Below are 15082 nucleotides of genomic sequence, written 5' to 3' on the forward strand. Positions count from 1 at the left end.
TAGAAACCAAGGGGAATCCAGTATGGTGTGGCTTGTGTGGCTCTCACTAGGTTCTGTTACCCAGAATCCCTTGCAAACCTCAAACCTTGTAAGAAACAATTTTTCTTCACCTTTCAGTGATGGAAATTTCTGGAATCTGCGCAGATCCACAAACTTCCACCCACCCAGCATTCCTCAAAGTCTCCTGATAAAAATAGTGCCTCACTTGTTTGGGCAGGCTTACTACCCCTGACAGGAAATGGCTCCAACTGCAACGTGGACACACCACATTTTTACAGTGAAAACTGACCCTTTTTTTGCAAAGCGCCTAGCTGTAGATTTTGAACCCTAGCTCTGCCGGCACCTCGGAAAACCTAGCAAACCTATACATTTTTGAAAACTAGACACCCAGGGAAATCCAGGATGGGGTGACTTGTCTGGCCTCACCAGGTTCTGTTACCCAGTATCCCTTGCAAACCTCAAACTTTGAAAAAAACCAAAACATTTTCCTCACATTTCTATGTTGGAAAGTTCTTGAATCTGCATGGATCCACAAAATTCCACCCACCCCGCATACCCCAACGTTTTCCGTCAAAAACAGTACCTCACTTGTGTGGGTAGGCCTAGTGCCCGCGACAGGAAGCAGCCCAAAACACAACAAAAACAGTGAAAACTGACCCTTTTTTTGCAAAGTGGCTAGCTGTAGATTTTGAAGGCAGAATCTCTGCCGGCACCTTGAAAAGCCTAGCAAACCTATACATTTTCTGAAACTAGACACCCAGGGGAATCCAGGATGGGATGACTTGTCTGGCTCTCACCAGGTTCTGTTACCCAGAGTCACTTGCAAACCTCAAACTTTGTAAAAAAACACATTTTCCTCACATTTCTGCGATGGAAAGTTCTGGAATCAGCGTGGATCCACAAAATTCCACCAACCCTGCATTCCTCAATGTCTTCCAATAAAAAGAGTACCTCACTTGTGTGGGTAGGCCTAGTGCACGCGACAGGAAATGGCCCAAAACACAACATGGGCACACCACATTTTTACAGTGAAAACTGACCCTTTTTTACAAAGTGCCTAGCTGTAGATTTTGAACCCTAGCTCTGCCAGCACCTAGGAAACCTAGCAAACCTATACATTTTTTAAAACTAGACACCCAGAGGAATCCAGGATGAGGTGCCATGTGTGGCTGTCACCAGGTTCTCTTACCCAGAATTTCTTGTAAACCTCAAACTTTGCAAAATTCCTCAATGTCTTCTGATAAAAGTACCCGCGGCAGGCAAGGGCCCAAAACATATTGTGGAGACATCAAAATCACCTCTGTGGTTAGTGTGGTTGGTGGGGGGTTTTCCACATTTTCGGGGGAGGGGTCATGAGGGGTGCAACGGGAGCATAAGGGGGGAAACAAATGAAGTCCTTTTTTTGCAAATCCATTTCAGGTTTTCACACATCCATATTTTAGTTTGACTTTGGGTAGGCTCTTTAGTGGGTTTAAGTTTAAGTTTTGGTCTGACCTTAAGTATGGCTAGTAAGGAACTGTTGAAAGTGGGTTCTTTCACTGTTAATGGTCTTACAATAAAAAGAAAATGCGGGCAATTTTTGCGAATTCATTCAGGTCTTATACATCCGTTTGTTAGTTTGACTCTGGTGAAGATGTTTAAGGGGTTTAAGCCTTGGTTAGGTCTTAACTATGGCTAGTAAAGAACTGCTGAAAGTGGTTTCTTTTAATGTTAATGGCCTCAATAATAAAAAGAAAATGCGGGCAATCGAATCATTGATCAAAACAGAAAAAACGCAGTGATTTTTTTACAAGAGACCCATATACCAGCTGCAAAGCTGTCTGATTTTCCTATGTTCAGGTCCTGGGCAGCTTATAGGGGATTCTCTTCGTCTTCCGCCTCCCATAGAGGGACAGCATTATTTTTAAGTAAAAAACTTCAGGCGGAGGTTCTTAATTTTGATAAAGATCTGTATGGTCATTGGTGTTGGGTTACCTGCTCCCTTAAACAAAGACAAAGACCGATAACCTTTGTCAGCATATACGCCCCAGTTGAGGATAACTTTAAGGTCTATGAGGATCTGTTTCAGTCCCTAATTCAGGTACCTGGTGTCAGATCTAGTGCTCTTCTCTCATGCTCGGGAGCAGAATGTCGTCAGTTCCCAATGCCTCTCTCAGCTTTCCCAGCGACGCGCTCTTTCAAAGCGAGTACACCAAAGAAACCCAAGGGGGGAAAGGGGATGGGACAGAGAAGAGACAGTCACTTTGCGTCTTCTTCTTTGTTCAGTGTTGACACCCTTCTATCTTCTATCTATCTTCTCGTTGGCTGGACAGGTGAGTATATACTGAAAGAGATGTTTTCACATTAAGCTATTTTTTTCTGTCTCTAACTCTCTTCTGTTCTATATGTTTGTGAATTCTTTTTCTGTGTACCTACCCTGTCTGAAGTGACCAATGCTTCTCTTCTTTTTATTAATCTTGTCTTGTGTGTGTGATGTCTTCCGTGGTGCTGTGAACTAGAATTATAAAAAATGTGTTAGTCTTCTCTTCTTACTCTACATTTTATTCTTCTTTTTATTTTTTCAGACTTCTCACACAATATGCTCTGGAAGTATGCCTCTAACTGGATTCTGTAAAGGTAAGTTTGATCTTCCTCTATTACTACTCTTAATTCTACTAAAAAAAAAAAGAATTGTCTCCACCTTTTTTTAAATTAGCTTCTAGTGAGTCACTGCTCTCTGCTAAATCTTTTTCTTATCAAGACACTGCTCTCTTTTAAGCTGCCTTTTGGCATCTCTAAATACTTTTACTGATCTCTGCTCTAGTTTCCTTTCATCTCTTCCTAGACAGTTAAATGCTACTCTTCGCTACTCGAAATCGCTAATGTTTCCTGGAATTGTAGCGCGTCTTTTAACTATAACTTTGTGCTGACTCTGAACTCTCCGCTTATTCAGCGCGACGTAGTATGAAGGTTGCTCTTCGCTAACTATTATTTTGCTAATATTTACATGAATGTAGCGCGTCTCTTTAATAAGACGTGTGCTGCATCTGTGCTCTCCGCTTGCTTTTAGCATGACGTAAATGTTGCTTTCACTACAAATAATTTTACTGCAACCTCATGCGCATGCCTGGAATAAGAAACTCTTCCTCATTACGCACATGCTTCTTGTTTAAATTTAAAGTCCGAACAGTCTTACTTGAAAAGCTTTTCTCCTCAACAGGATCGCTGGTGTGTGGCCTTTCCAACCAAAATAGCGTATATTTGTTGGTCAGGTAGATTTCGTTCCTCATCACGTATTGATTTTTTCTGGTTTCACGTAGGTTGTGCTTTAGCCAGCAGAGATTCCTATATAACGGATTCTCTGATCATGCCATGTTGGTGCTTAAAATTGCGTTAGGTCCACTAAATGATGGTCACTGAACAGACAATACTTTAATGAAGAGGTTTGGTTGGGTTTTATCGGGACAGAGATCCAGGAATCTTTATCACAAAATAGTGAGTCTGCACCTCTGAGCATTGTCTGGGATACACTCAAGGCCTTAATCCGGGGCTTAATTATTGGAAAAGATGCAGAAATGGTAAAACAAAGTCAGGGAAGATAAGAGAATCTTGGAACAGAAAATCCAAGTGTCCTACTCTGCATTTCTTAACAACCCCTCTGTGTTTAACCAGCATCAGCTGGATCAGGCTTAGCGTGAACTTAGTGCCAATTACTACACTCAGACAGAAGCCTCCTTTCAACAATATCGCCAAAAAACATATGAGGAAAGTAACTTTATGGGTAGGGTTTTAGCTTGGCAGGCTAGGGAGCAGGCTGTTGCAAATCAGATCAATGCGTTGTTGAAATTCCCGTAACCGCCTCGCGTATGGATGACCCAGTCAAAATTGGGGAAATAATGCTATATCATTATGAGTCCATTTATGGGCAACATCAGACTGTGGATATGACTTTGTTGGAAGGATTTTTGCAGAATAATAGACAACCGACACTCTCGGATTTAGAAAAAGTATCTATGGCAAACCCCTTCACTATGGAAGAGCTGTAGGGGTAAGAACAGCGAGGATCCGAATTCTTATCGCCCGATAAAATTGTTAAACTCAGACTATAAAATTGTCACCAAATTGTTATCACTTTGGTTTAATCAACACGCGCCGCAACTGATCCATTCGAACCAGAACGGTTTAATTGCTGGTAGGCAGCTAGCCACCAACACACATTATTTAACTGAGGCATTGGACTATTTCGATACGCAGATGATACCCGCATTAGTCCTTCTACTAGACGCCGAGAAGGCGTTTGACCTTGTTGTGTGGGAGACATTGTTTAAGATTTTAGGTCACTTTGGTATTTCCTCAAAGATCACGGCCCTGATCCATAATTTATATAAGAACGCTGAAGCCAATGTAATTATCAACACTTCGGTGGCCGGGCGGGTCAAAGTAAAACGGGGCACAAAATAAGGGTGCCCTTTATCGCCGGTCTTGTTTGCTATCTTTATCGAACCATTGGCGATAGCAATAAGGAACTGTGCTGATATCCGTCCCCCAATTCCATCTATGGCAAAATTGAAATTATATGCTGACGATATCATGCTTATCATCAAACCTGAGATAGAGGTTCAGGCTAAAGTCTTCCAGGTTTTTGAGGACTTCGTAGCTTTAGGTGGGTATCGCATTAATAAAAGGAAAAACAAAATTTTACAATGCGGTGATGCAAGCTTGGATCTGCACCCCAAGATCCTTTTGTTGCGCCAGCACCAAACCTAAGCGATATCTTGGGGTATATTTCTCCGAAAGAGTTACCTATATCATCTGCATTTTGCACCGCTCCTTCGAAAAACTCAGGCCTTGTTTTTACGCTGGAATTCTCTTCCTCTATCTATTTTGGGTCGGGTGGCCTTGATTAAAATGTCTGTTCTTCCTCTGTTTAATTTTCTGTTTTCAACCATCCCATGTATTTTATCAAGTTCTTTTTTTTTACCCAAATAGAGTCTATGTTTACAGCTTTTCTTTGGGCAGAAAAATCATCACATATTGCACTTAGCACTTTATATGAAGAATTGGAACAAGGAGGTCTAGCTCTTCCAAATCTCAGGGATTACTACTATGCTTATTTTGCACAGTATTTATCTAGATTCAAACCTCAACTGCAGTCAAACCTTTTTATTAATAGTTTTATGGATTTAATATGTAAGGAAAGTCAGATCCACTGCCCTTTTTCAATTTTCAGATCCCCTAAGCGGGTCCGTTCTAAGTGTCTTCACTGGCTTCTTAAAAAACGACAGGCGCTCTATAAAAGATATTCCATTCCTGCAATCAATTCAGCCACATTACTAACTGACATCTTACCATTAGCAGGGATCACACAATCCTCAGAACTCACCTTAAAGTGGGCTTTGGCAGGATTTCGTAAGGTCTCAGATTTTCTGAGGAATGGAAGATGGTTGACTATGACTGAAATGGCGCAATTGATTGTCAATGATTTTATTTTTCTGGGGTCATATAACATCTTCCACAAATTTCTTGCTGATCTAGATGTTTCCCAAATTAGCGAACAATGTCAGCTAGCCCACGGGTACTCATAGTACGGCCCGCGGGCCGCCAGTGGCCCGGCAAGCCTTCCTTGGCGGCCCGCGGACCTTGCAGACATCGTACATGTGCAAGCACCGCCGGTTGCAGCAGCGCGGAGCTATGGGGGCCGGGCGATTTTTTTAAAAGCCATTCACTTGTTAATAAGGCTTTGTTGTATTTCACCTCTTCTTAGCGCCCCTGCATCTCCCCTCTGATTCAGAGGAGATGCAGGGGCGCTAAGAAGAGATGAAATACAACAAAGCCTCATTAACAAGTGAATGGTCTTTAAAAGACCTGTGAAGTACTTGGGTGCGGCGGCTGTGTGCGTTCCAGGGAAGCTGTACTCAGCGTGGGGTGAGGTGACGGATGGGGGAGGGGGGGGGGCGGGCAGTGGCACCGGGGCTCAGAACAGAGAGAAGCCTACTGCACCCGAGCATTGGTAATTTTACTAGCAAACAAGTTTGTAGGGTGGTCCGTTTCATATGCACGCGCTGGGGCTCCTGCTACTCACTGCTTACGCTGCCCTCGGGAACACTTGAATGTGGATTTGCCAGATCAGAGTATGGCGGCCTTCTCCGAAAATATGATATAGCGCCATGTCACTCCCAGGAGCATCTGTGCGCTTCATAAATCTGTCTTCATCATCCTATCAGCGTTCCAGTATTCTTCGACCCTGCGGTTCCAACTAACCCCTCCACTGCCCCCCACCATCCTCTGGCTTGTTCAACAGCACTCCAGCCCCCCTCACGCACCCCTAACCCTCACCTCTCTCCCCACATCCGGTTTCTCCCCTGCTTCTTGGTGTCCCGCCATTCTGAGGACCCTCCCCATGCACCTCACCCAACATTCCACCCACTACTCCCGGCGCCCTCGGAGGCCCTCTGCCCCGAGCCCCCTTCCTACCCCTCACCCCCCCCAGTGTCCCCTCTTTCCACCCTCCCTCACCCACGCAATATTACTCACCGTTTCCCGGCCCTGATTCTCCCATCCCTCTGTGGCTTCCCTTTTCCCAGTCTCATTACTGATTCCAGAATTTCTCACCCCCCACTTTCATTCACCCCTCCCGTGTCCCTCACTCCTTCCTACCCTCCCTCCCCTCCGCCCCCACCCTCACTCTTCTGGGGGCCCCTGGGGCATTGGGTGGCCTCCGGATGTCCCCAGAGGCTACTGAACTTGCAAGGATATAACCAGTGTTCCCTCCATATGTGCACCCACTACCAGATTGTGTTAATTTGTGCTGGGAGCCGTGTGTGTGTGTGTATTGTGGGTTGTGGGGGGTGAGTTTAAAGGGGGAGGAAGACAGAGTGCTACAGAGGGAGGGAGAGGGGGGAGACAGAGCAGGAGACAGGGAGGGAGAGACAGCGAGAGAGAGACAGACAAGGAGGGAGAGGGAGGGGGACAGAGGGAGACAGAGAGGGAGGGAGACAGAGAGGGACGGAGACAGAGAGAAAGGGAGACAAACAAAGTGAGTGTGACAGGGAGGGAGGGAGGGAGTCCGAGAGGGAGGGAGACAGAGAGAGAGGGAGGGAGACAGAGAGAGAGGGAGGGAGACAGAGAGAGGGAGGGAGACAGAGAGAGGAAAGGAGACAAGAGGGAGGGAGACAGACAGACAAGAGGGAGGGAGACAGATAGACAAGAGGGAGGGAGACAGACAGACAAGAGGGAGGGAGACAGACAGACAAGAGGGAGGGAGACAAGAGGGAGACAGAGAGGGAGGGAGACAGAGAGGGAGGGAGACAGAGAGGGAGGGAGACACAGAGGGAGGGAGACACAGAGGGAGGGAGACAGAGGGAGGGAGACAGAGGGAGATAGAGGGAGGGAGACAAGAGGGAGGGACACAAGAGGGAGGGAGAGGGAGGGAGGGAGGGACTGAGACAGAGGGAGAGAGAGAGAAATAGATAGAGAGAGAGGGAGACAGAGAGAGGGAGAGTGATAGAGGGAGAGTGATAGAGGGAGGGAGGGAGACAGAGCTAGATAGATAGATAGATAGAGATGTGTGAATGCCGAGTCTGGTGGCTCAGTGGACGAAGGCGTCTGCTGCAGGGGCCTGTGTTCAACCTCATGGTCACAGTTTTTTTATTTTGCTCTAGCCCCGGCCCCTCCCCCACTGCCCCCGCCCCCACAAGTGTGGCTCTCGGCCACAAACCACACTGTAAATTTGGCCCCCAAGAGAAAGTTTGTGAGTACCCCTGAGCTAGCCAATGAACTTTTAGAGGATGCATCCGGCAGAAAACCTGGGGCATGGAAAAAGCGTTTAGCTTTAGTTAGGGGCCTGGATCTTGGACAGAAGGCTATTAAAAAATGGATGGATCATGAAGACCTAGAAATTACTGCAAATTTGTGGTCAGCTATCAATAAACTTAATTTTAGTACGCTCAGAGGCGCAAATTGGCAAAGGATGTTGCTTTTTAGTAAATGGCAACTTTAACGAACCCCTCTTTCCCTTTCAAAAATGTATGCCAATCATTCATCGCACTGTTTTCGCTGTATCAATCATCCTTCAGCTAATTGGTCGCATATTATGTTGCAATGCCCTAGGATACAGAAGTTCTGGGAGGACATTTTTAGTTATTTGGAAACTGAATGTTGTATTCAATTAGTAATGAATGATTTCTTAATTGTTATTGGTTTTGATCCAGACCTCCTTCTTCCTGACCAATTGGTTACATTTGTATACATTGCAATGGCAGTAGCTAGATCACTTTTATTGCAAAGGTGGCACAATGATTCGATTCCTTCTGTCCTAGAGTGGGCCCATAAGATGAAAGCAGTTAGAAGAAGTGAACACACTTATGCACTATGTGTGGGGGGGTCTTAGGAAGTTCGAAAAAATATGGGCTAAGTATTTTGAGTGAGATTAGGAGGGGTCATTGCCTTATGTATGTGGTTAAAAAACTATTTTGTCTGTTTTTTGTATCTGTCCCTGAGTGCTTTATGTATTATCTATGAACTTGTGGGAATTTTCATGCTTGCCTAAAGGTAATCTCTTTTTATGGATGTATTGGTTTTAATGGATTTTATGTATCACAATTTTTGGACTTCAATAAAAAATGTAATAAAAAAAAAAAAAAAAGATTTCACTGGAAGTCAACTAAAATAAATAAAAAATAAACCACCTCTCACAAAACGACCTGGTTTTGCAGGGGGGGGGGGGGGTGGGGGGGCGCACCTGGGTTTTTGGCCCCGGGCTCAGCAGCCATCTAGGGAAACCTACCAAACCCACACATTTCTGAAAAGTAGACATCCTGGGGAGTACAGGGAGGTATGTGTAATAATTGAAGCAGGCTCCAAACATAAGGATGAAGAAAGGTCTTTATTCCAAAAGAAGATCCTATCCAACCGCCTCTCATCAGCTTCAACTGCTTAATGAGAACATAGCTTCCCGTACATTCTTAGAACCCCAACATGTCATACATAGCAACATTGCCAGTATGTCATACACAGTAACCAACCATAGATATGAAAGATGCCACACATCTCCCTTCCCCACAAAACAACCTAAAGCACAAAACAAGCAAAAAAAACTAATACTACAATGATAACCAACGCATTACTGAACATAGTCCCTTAAGTGACTAGGAGGAGAAGAATTTCTCAAAGAACGTCGTGGCCCCTCAACCGGAATGGTTGAGCTCTTCACCAAAGATGCGTCCTTTAAGATAACACTTTCATCCAAATGCCGATGTCCATTTTTTAGAACCGCCACTCTGTTAAGATTCCATACACGGTGGTCTTGAGTTTTAATAGCATTCTTAAATATTTTGATAACCGTCATAGGTTTTAAAAACTTTAGATTTGCATTACAAGATTGTCCCGGTTTTTTGATTGCCACAAGATCCCCAACATTTACCTTTAAAGGCTTGACACAATTTCTACTGTCAAAATTAAGCTTCCTCTTCTTGACTTTACAATCTTCCCTTTCCTCCAGTTCATCTTCATCACACACAACCACTCTGCCCTTACTCACACTGTACTTGTTTACCCAACACGGCTCTAAATGTGTATTTGGAATTCTCCTTCGAAACAAAAAAAATGGAGTTTTCCCAGTAGTCGAATGAGGAGTCCTCCTATATTCCTCAACTTTCCTCAGAACCTCACACCTCCAATCTAGAGCTAAAGCTTTAGCAAGAGTAATTGTCTCCTTTAATACTTTGTTGAATCTCTCTACCATCCCGTTAGCCTCAGGATGATAGAGAGCACATTTTTTGTGCACAATCCCACAAGAACTCAAAAATTCCTCCATCTCTTTCGAGACAAACTGTACCCCATTATCTGATAAAATCGATTTGGGCAACCCTTCTCTGCCAAACAAAGTTTTTAAGCACTTAATAACACTCGTTGAATCAATATTAGTTAGAAAAAAAACTTCAGGCCAACGAGAGTACATGTCAATTATGACCAATAGGTAAGTCTGAGAACCCGAGATATTAATTGGTCCTAATATGTCCAAGGAAATGTCATCCCATGGTGACTTGGGTCGAGTTCTCACCACCATAGGCTGTACCCTTGGTACCTTAGACTTATCACTTACATTGCACAACATACAATCACGGATTTGTCTTTCAATAAACTTGTCCATGCCTGGCCACCAATACGAAGAACGCAGTCTTTCTTTAGTTTTTGTAATCCCAGGATGACTCACATGACCCAACTTCACCAACTCATTTCTAAGTTTCTCCGGAGGAACCAGTTTCATACCCCTGAACAATAAACCACCATCCACAGACAGTTCATCTCTTACATACCAAAAAGGTTTCGACCTCTCAGAACCACATTTAGGACTTACCCAGTTAGTCTGAATCAGATTCATCACTTCTTTAAGAGTATCATCACCTGCAACCTCATCAGACCATTTCTCATGAGATATGTGAGAAGGTTCCACCATACAAACCCATTCATCAGAGTCATCCATATCGTTACACTCACCACAAACCTCCGACACTAACCTAGAAAACACATCCGCTACAACATTATCCGCACCAGGAATGTGTTTGATTGAAAAGGAGTACTCTTGGAGGCCAATTATCCATTTGGTAATCCTACTTGAAATCAAATCCAAGCCTTTATTCTCAAATATTTCCACCAACGGCTTGTGGTCTGTTCTAACCTCAAAATTAACACCCCACAGAAATTTTTTCAACCTCTTTATGGCCCAGAAGATTGCTAAGGATTCACGCTCAACAACAGAATACCTGGTTTCAGGATCCTTCAAGCCACGTGAGAGAAACATAATAGTTTTCATACCTTCAGGACTAACTTGTTGCAAAACAGCCCCAAGCCCTTTTTCACTTGCATCCGTTGTCAAAATTGACTTTAACTTAGTATCAAAACTCTTCAAGAACGGCGCATCCGCTAACTTCTCCTTAATCAAAGAAAACTCATCCTGACAAGCATTAGACCACACAAAATTAGAACCTTTTTTGAGAAGTAGTCTCATATTAGATGTTAATTCTGAAAAACCTCTAATAAACTTCGCATAATATTCAATCATGCCGAGAAAACTCATCAGCTCTTCTTTGGAGGTAGGTGCAGACAACTTGCGAATCGAACTAACCAAGTCTTCTTTAGGTCTGACTCCCTTCCCCGAAATATTGTGTCCAAGATAATTCAGCGAATTTGTTCTAAACCTACACTTTTCAATCTTTATCGTCAAATTTCCATCACTCAGCCTTAACAGAATATCTTTAAGTCTCGAATCATGTTGCTCTGTGTCATCACCAAACACTAGGATATCATCTTGGTAAATACACACCCCTTCAATGCCTCTAAGCAAGCTTTCCATAACCCTTTGAAAGACTAAGGCCGCAGAGACAAGACCGAAAGGCATCCTAATGAAACGAAAAGTACCAAAAGGCGTAATAAAGGCCGTCAGATCTCTGCAAGAAGGTTCAAGTTCGATTTGGTGATACGCCGAGGTTAGATCGATGGTACTAAAAACCTTAGCTTTTCCCAATAAAGCAAGTAACTCACTGATATTAGGCAAAGGATATCTGTCCACCACCACATTCTTGTTCAATTGGCGCAAGTCTATGCATAGACGCAACTCTCCATTGGCCTTCCTTGCGGCGACCACCGGAGAAAGCCATTCAGTCCCTTCTACCTCTTCAATAATACCATTTTTTTTTAACTTCTCCAACTCCTTCATCATTTCATCCTTTACAGACAATGGTACTCCCCTGACCTTACAAGACGAAGGTATGGAATTATTTTTAAGCTTTATCTTATGTTGAAACCCCTTAGACAACCTAGACCATCATTGAACACCTTTGGAAACTCAATCCTCAAATTCCTGGTAAATTCACATTCACTTGGTTCATCAACGACACAAACACGGTCTCTCAACAATATTTGAGGCACAGCATTTGGATCTAAGTAAACCCCAAGTTCACCCTGATGAAACCAACTTATCAAACTATCACCTTTTTTCGACACATAAACCTTCCCTGAAGTCAACCTACCTTTATACTCAATCATGCCCAAAAAATAACCATGCAACTTTATAGTTTCTCCTCCGTAAGCCACCGGAGTTATGTCGGGCTTCAACAACTTCACAGTATGTTTTAACTTGTCCATGTAAAATTCATTGGACACAATTGTTATTTTAGCACCAGAGTCGAATAAGACCCGGGTTGGAATTCCATCCACTAAAATTTCATCATGCGTGCATGACCTCTTAATGTTACAAGCACTAACTTCAGAAACGATTTGACCACACTCATACCCCTCATAACACGCATGGGAACCCTCACTCTCACAAACATCTACTCTTTTGACCCTAGGAGGAGGTTTAGTTTTGCAAACCTGTGGAAAGTGCCCTTTCTTTTTACATTTGCTACATGTGTTATTCAGGGCAGGGCATTTTTGATCGTTCGCCAAATGCCCTGTTTTGTCACACCTAAAACGTTTAAAAGAGGAAGTAGTACTATACATCCTTCCTCTATTACTCCCAACCTTCTCCTTGCAGTCTGATTTATGAGAAGCTCTCTTTTCACTCACGCTTTCTACTTTGGAGTCAACAGACTTATCTTTGTTAATAATAGCAACACATTTCAACGAATGCTCAATTCTTTTTGCCACCGCTATTACCTCATCTAAATTAGGCTCATCCCTAAGCCAAAGTTCTTCCCTAACCTTGTCCATATTACAACCTAACATGAACTGATCACGCAAATACTCATCCACTAAGCCTTCAAATTTGCATGAAGAAGCTAATTTCCTTAAATCAGTCAAATAACTTTCCACTGTTTCTTCTTCATGTTGCATTCTTTTCCCAAAATGATACCTCTCTAAGATAGTACTTATTTTAGGTAAATAATGTTTGTCTAATTTACATATGCAAACCTCATAGTCATTCAGCCCTCGTGCTTCCGTAGTAGATAGTTCCGGTAAATGATCGAAGACATCCTGGCCTTCTGACCCCAAGCAATGAAGCAATAACGAGGTCTTCCTTTCTGCCCCAAGAGATGCACCACATACCCTCGCATACCTTTCAAAAACCCTTTTCCATTTCTTCCATTTTATTGGAGGTTCACCAGGAGAGGCTAAGAAAAATGGAGCAGCAGTAATATTCTGCATAGTTCCAAAATTCAAATTCTAGCCTGATGAAATCACTTAAACTTATGTGATCCAGATGTAAACCCTTAAATCTCTTTTTTTTTTAAACCCAAGTACATGTATAAGCAGCTTTAACTTTTAACTGTAAAATAATCACATAGTATGATGCAGACAAATTGTCACAGAACTATATCACAGAAAAATGTGGACAGTAACATGCATATAGGTGTATAATTCAACATAGAACTGTGAGACTAGCGTGTGCGTCGCAAAAGAACAGTAAGTATCCAAAAGTAGACTAGGGTGCGCTTTGCTAACACACCTTGGCTCAGTGTCGTAAAAGAACAGTAAGTATTCAAAAGTAGAATAGGGTGCGCTTTGTTAACACACCTTGGCTCAGCTATCCACCTTCAGTGAAGAATAACGTGCGCGTAGCTGAAGCCCCTAAATATTCAAATGAAGATTAGCGTGCGCATCGCTGACGCACCTTAACCCTATTGTCAACCTCACAGTGAAGAAAAGCGTGCGCGTCGCTGAAGCACACTAAATATTCACAATACAAATAGCGTGCGCATCGCTGACGTACCATTGAGATTCCGGCAAAGAATCGAAGAAACGCTGCTAAGGAGAAACCACGAGTTTTCCCTTGACCGCCGTGATATTAAGGATCTTCCTGGTTCAGTCACGAAACCCGTAACTAAGCAACACATCCACAAAGGCCATCACAGAGACTCACGTAGTGACGAAACACGTAGAGACGAATCACGCATAGCAGCCGTGAAGTTAGAGAATCATCCTGCTTTAGTCACCAAACGTAACTAAGCAACCACCTCAACAAAAGGCATCACAGAGGCTGACGTAGTGACGCAACACGCACAGCACGCTACAAGAATCTTCTTCTTCGTGACGAGCGCGCCACAACCAACTGTAACGTCGCGTGTCGAGTGAGTCTTTGTTTACTTTTAAATCTTTTTGGCAAATAGATTTAAAAAGCGTTTTCCAACATGACACAAATGCAGCTGTACAAATTGCCACTCGATTGCTTCACTTGTAGCTCACAAATCTTTCCTTGTCAAAGATGATTCACAAACACCACGAACACACCAGCGGTACACACCGAAAGCTCCCAGCTCACCCCACGACATTAAGAGCGAGCACTGTGTGTCGAGCACCGCTACTTCTTTACTACAGCACGAACAGGATGAAAATTTAAAGTCATCAAGCATTGAAAATATACATTGCCTTAATTCTTGCAATCCACAAGCTTTTCAGAGAATGAAGCGTGTTAAGATCTTCTTCTTCAAAAGACTGCTGACTACGCCAGTGTAATAATTGAAGCAGGCTCCAAACATAAGGATGAAGAAAGGTCTTTATTCCAAAAGAAAATCCTATCCAACCGCCTCTCATCAGCTTCAACTGCTTAATGAGAACATAGCTCCCCGTACATTCTTAGAACCCCAACATGTCATACATAGCAACATTGCCAGTATGTCATACACAGTAACCAACCATAGATATGAAAGATGCCACAGTATGGCTTGCATTAATCCCCCAACGTTTCCCTACCCAGAATCCCCTGCAAACCTCAAATTTAGCAGAATTTTTTTTTTCCTCACTTGTTGTGGGATCACCGGGGTGACACACATTTCCTACCACCTCGCGTTCCCCCAGGTCTCCAGATAAAAATGGTACCTCATTTGTGTGGGTATGCATAGTGGCTGCAACAGGAAATGGACCAAATCCATTCCCTGCAAATCATCCACCGCAACATCACCCGTCTCCTGAGCCTCTTTGGCTTCCCACCAGGCCCTCAAAGCCACTTGCAGCTCCTCCTTCTTGGCGCTACCCTTCATGTGACATCCCAAAGCTCTGCAGAATTTCCTCAACTGATCAACCTTGTAGGTATTCAATGCCTCAATGTTAAACTCGAATTCTGCAGCAGCAGCCTCACCGGCTATCTGGCTCCCCTCCTGAGACA

Source organism: Triturus cristatus, chromosome 3_2 (assembly GCF_964204655.1).
Source record: "Triturus cristatus chromosome 3_2, aTriCri1.1, whole genome shotgun sequence".
Classification (NCBI taxonomy): Eukaryota; Metazoa; Chordata; class Amphibia; order Caudata; family Salamandridae; genus Triturus; species Triturus cristatus.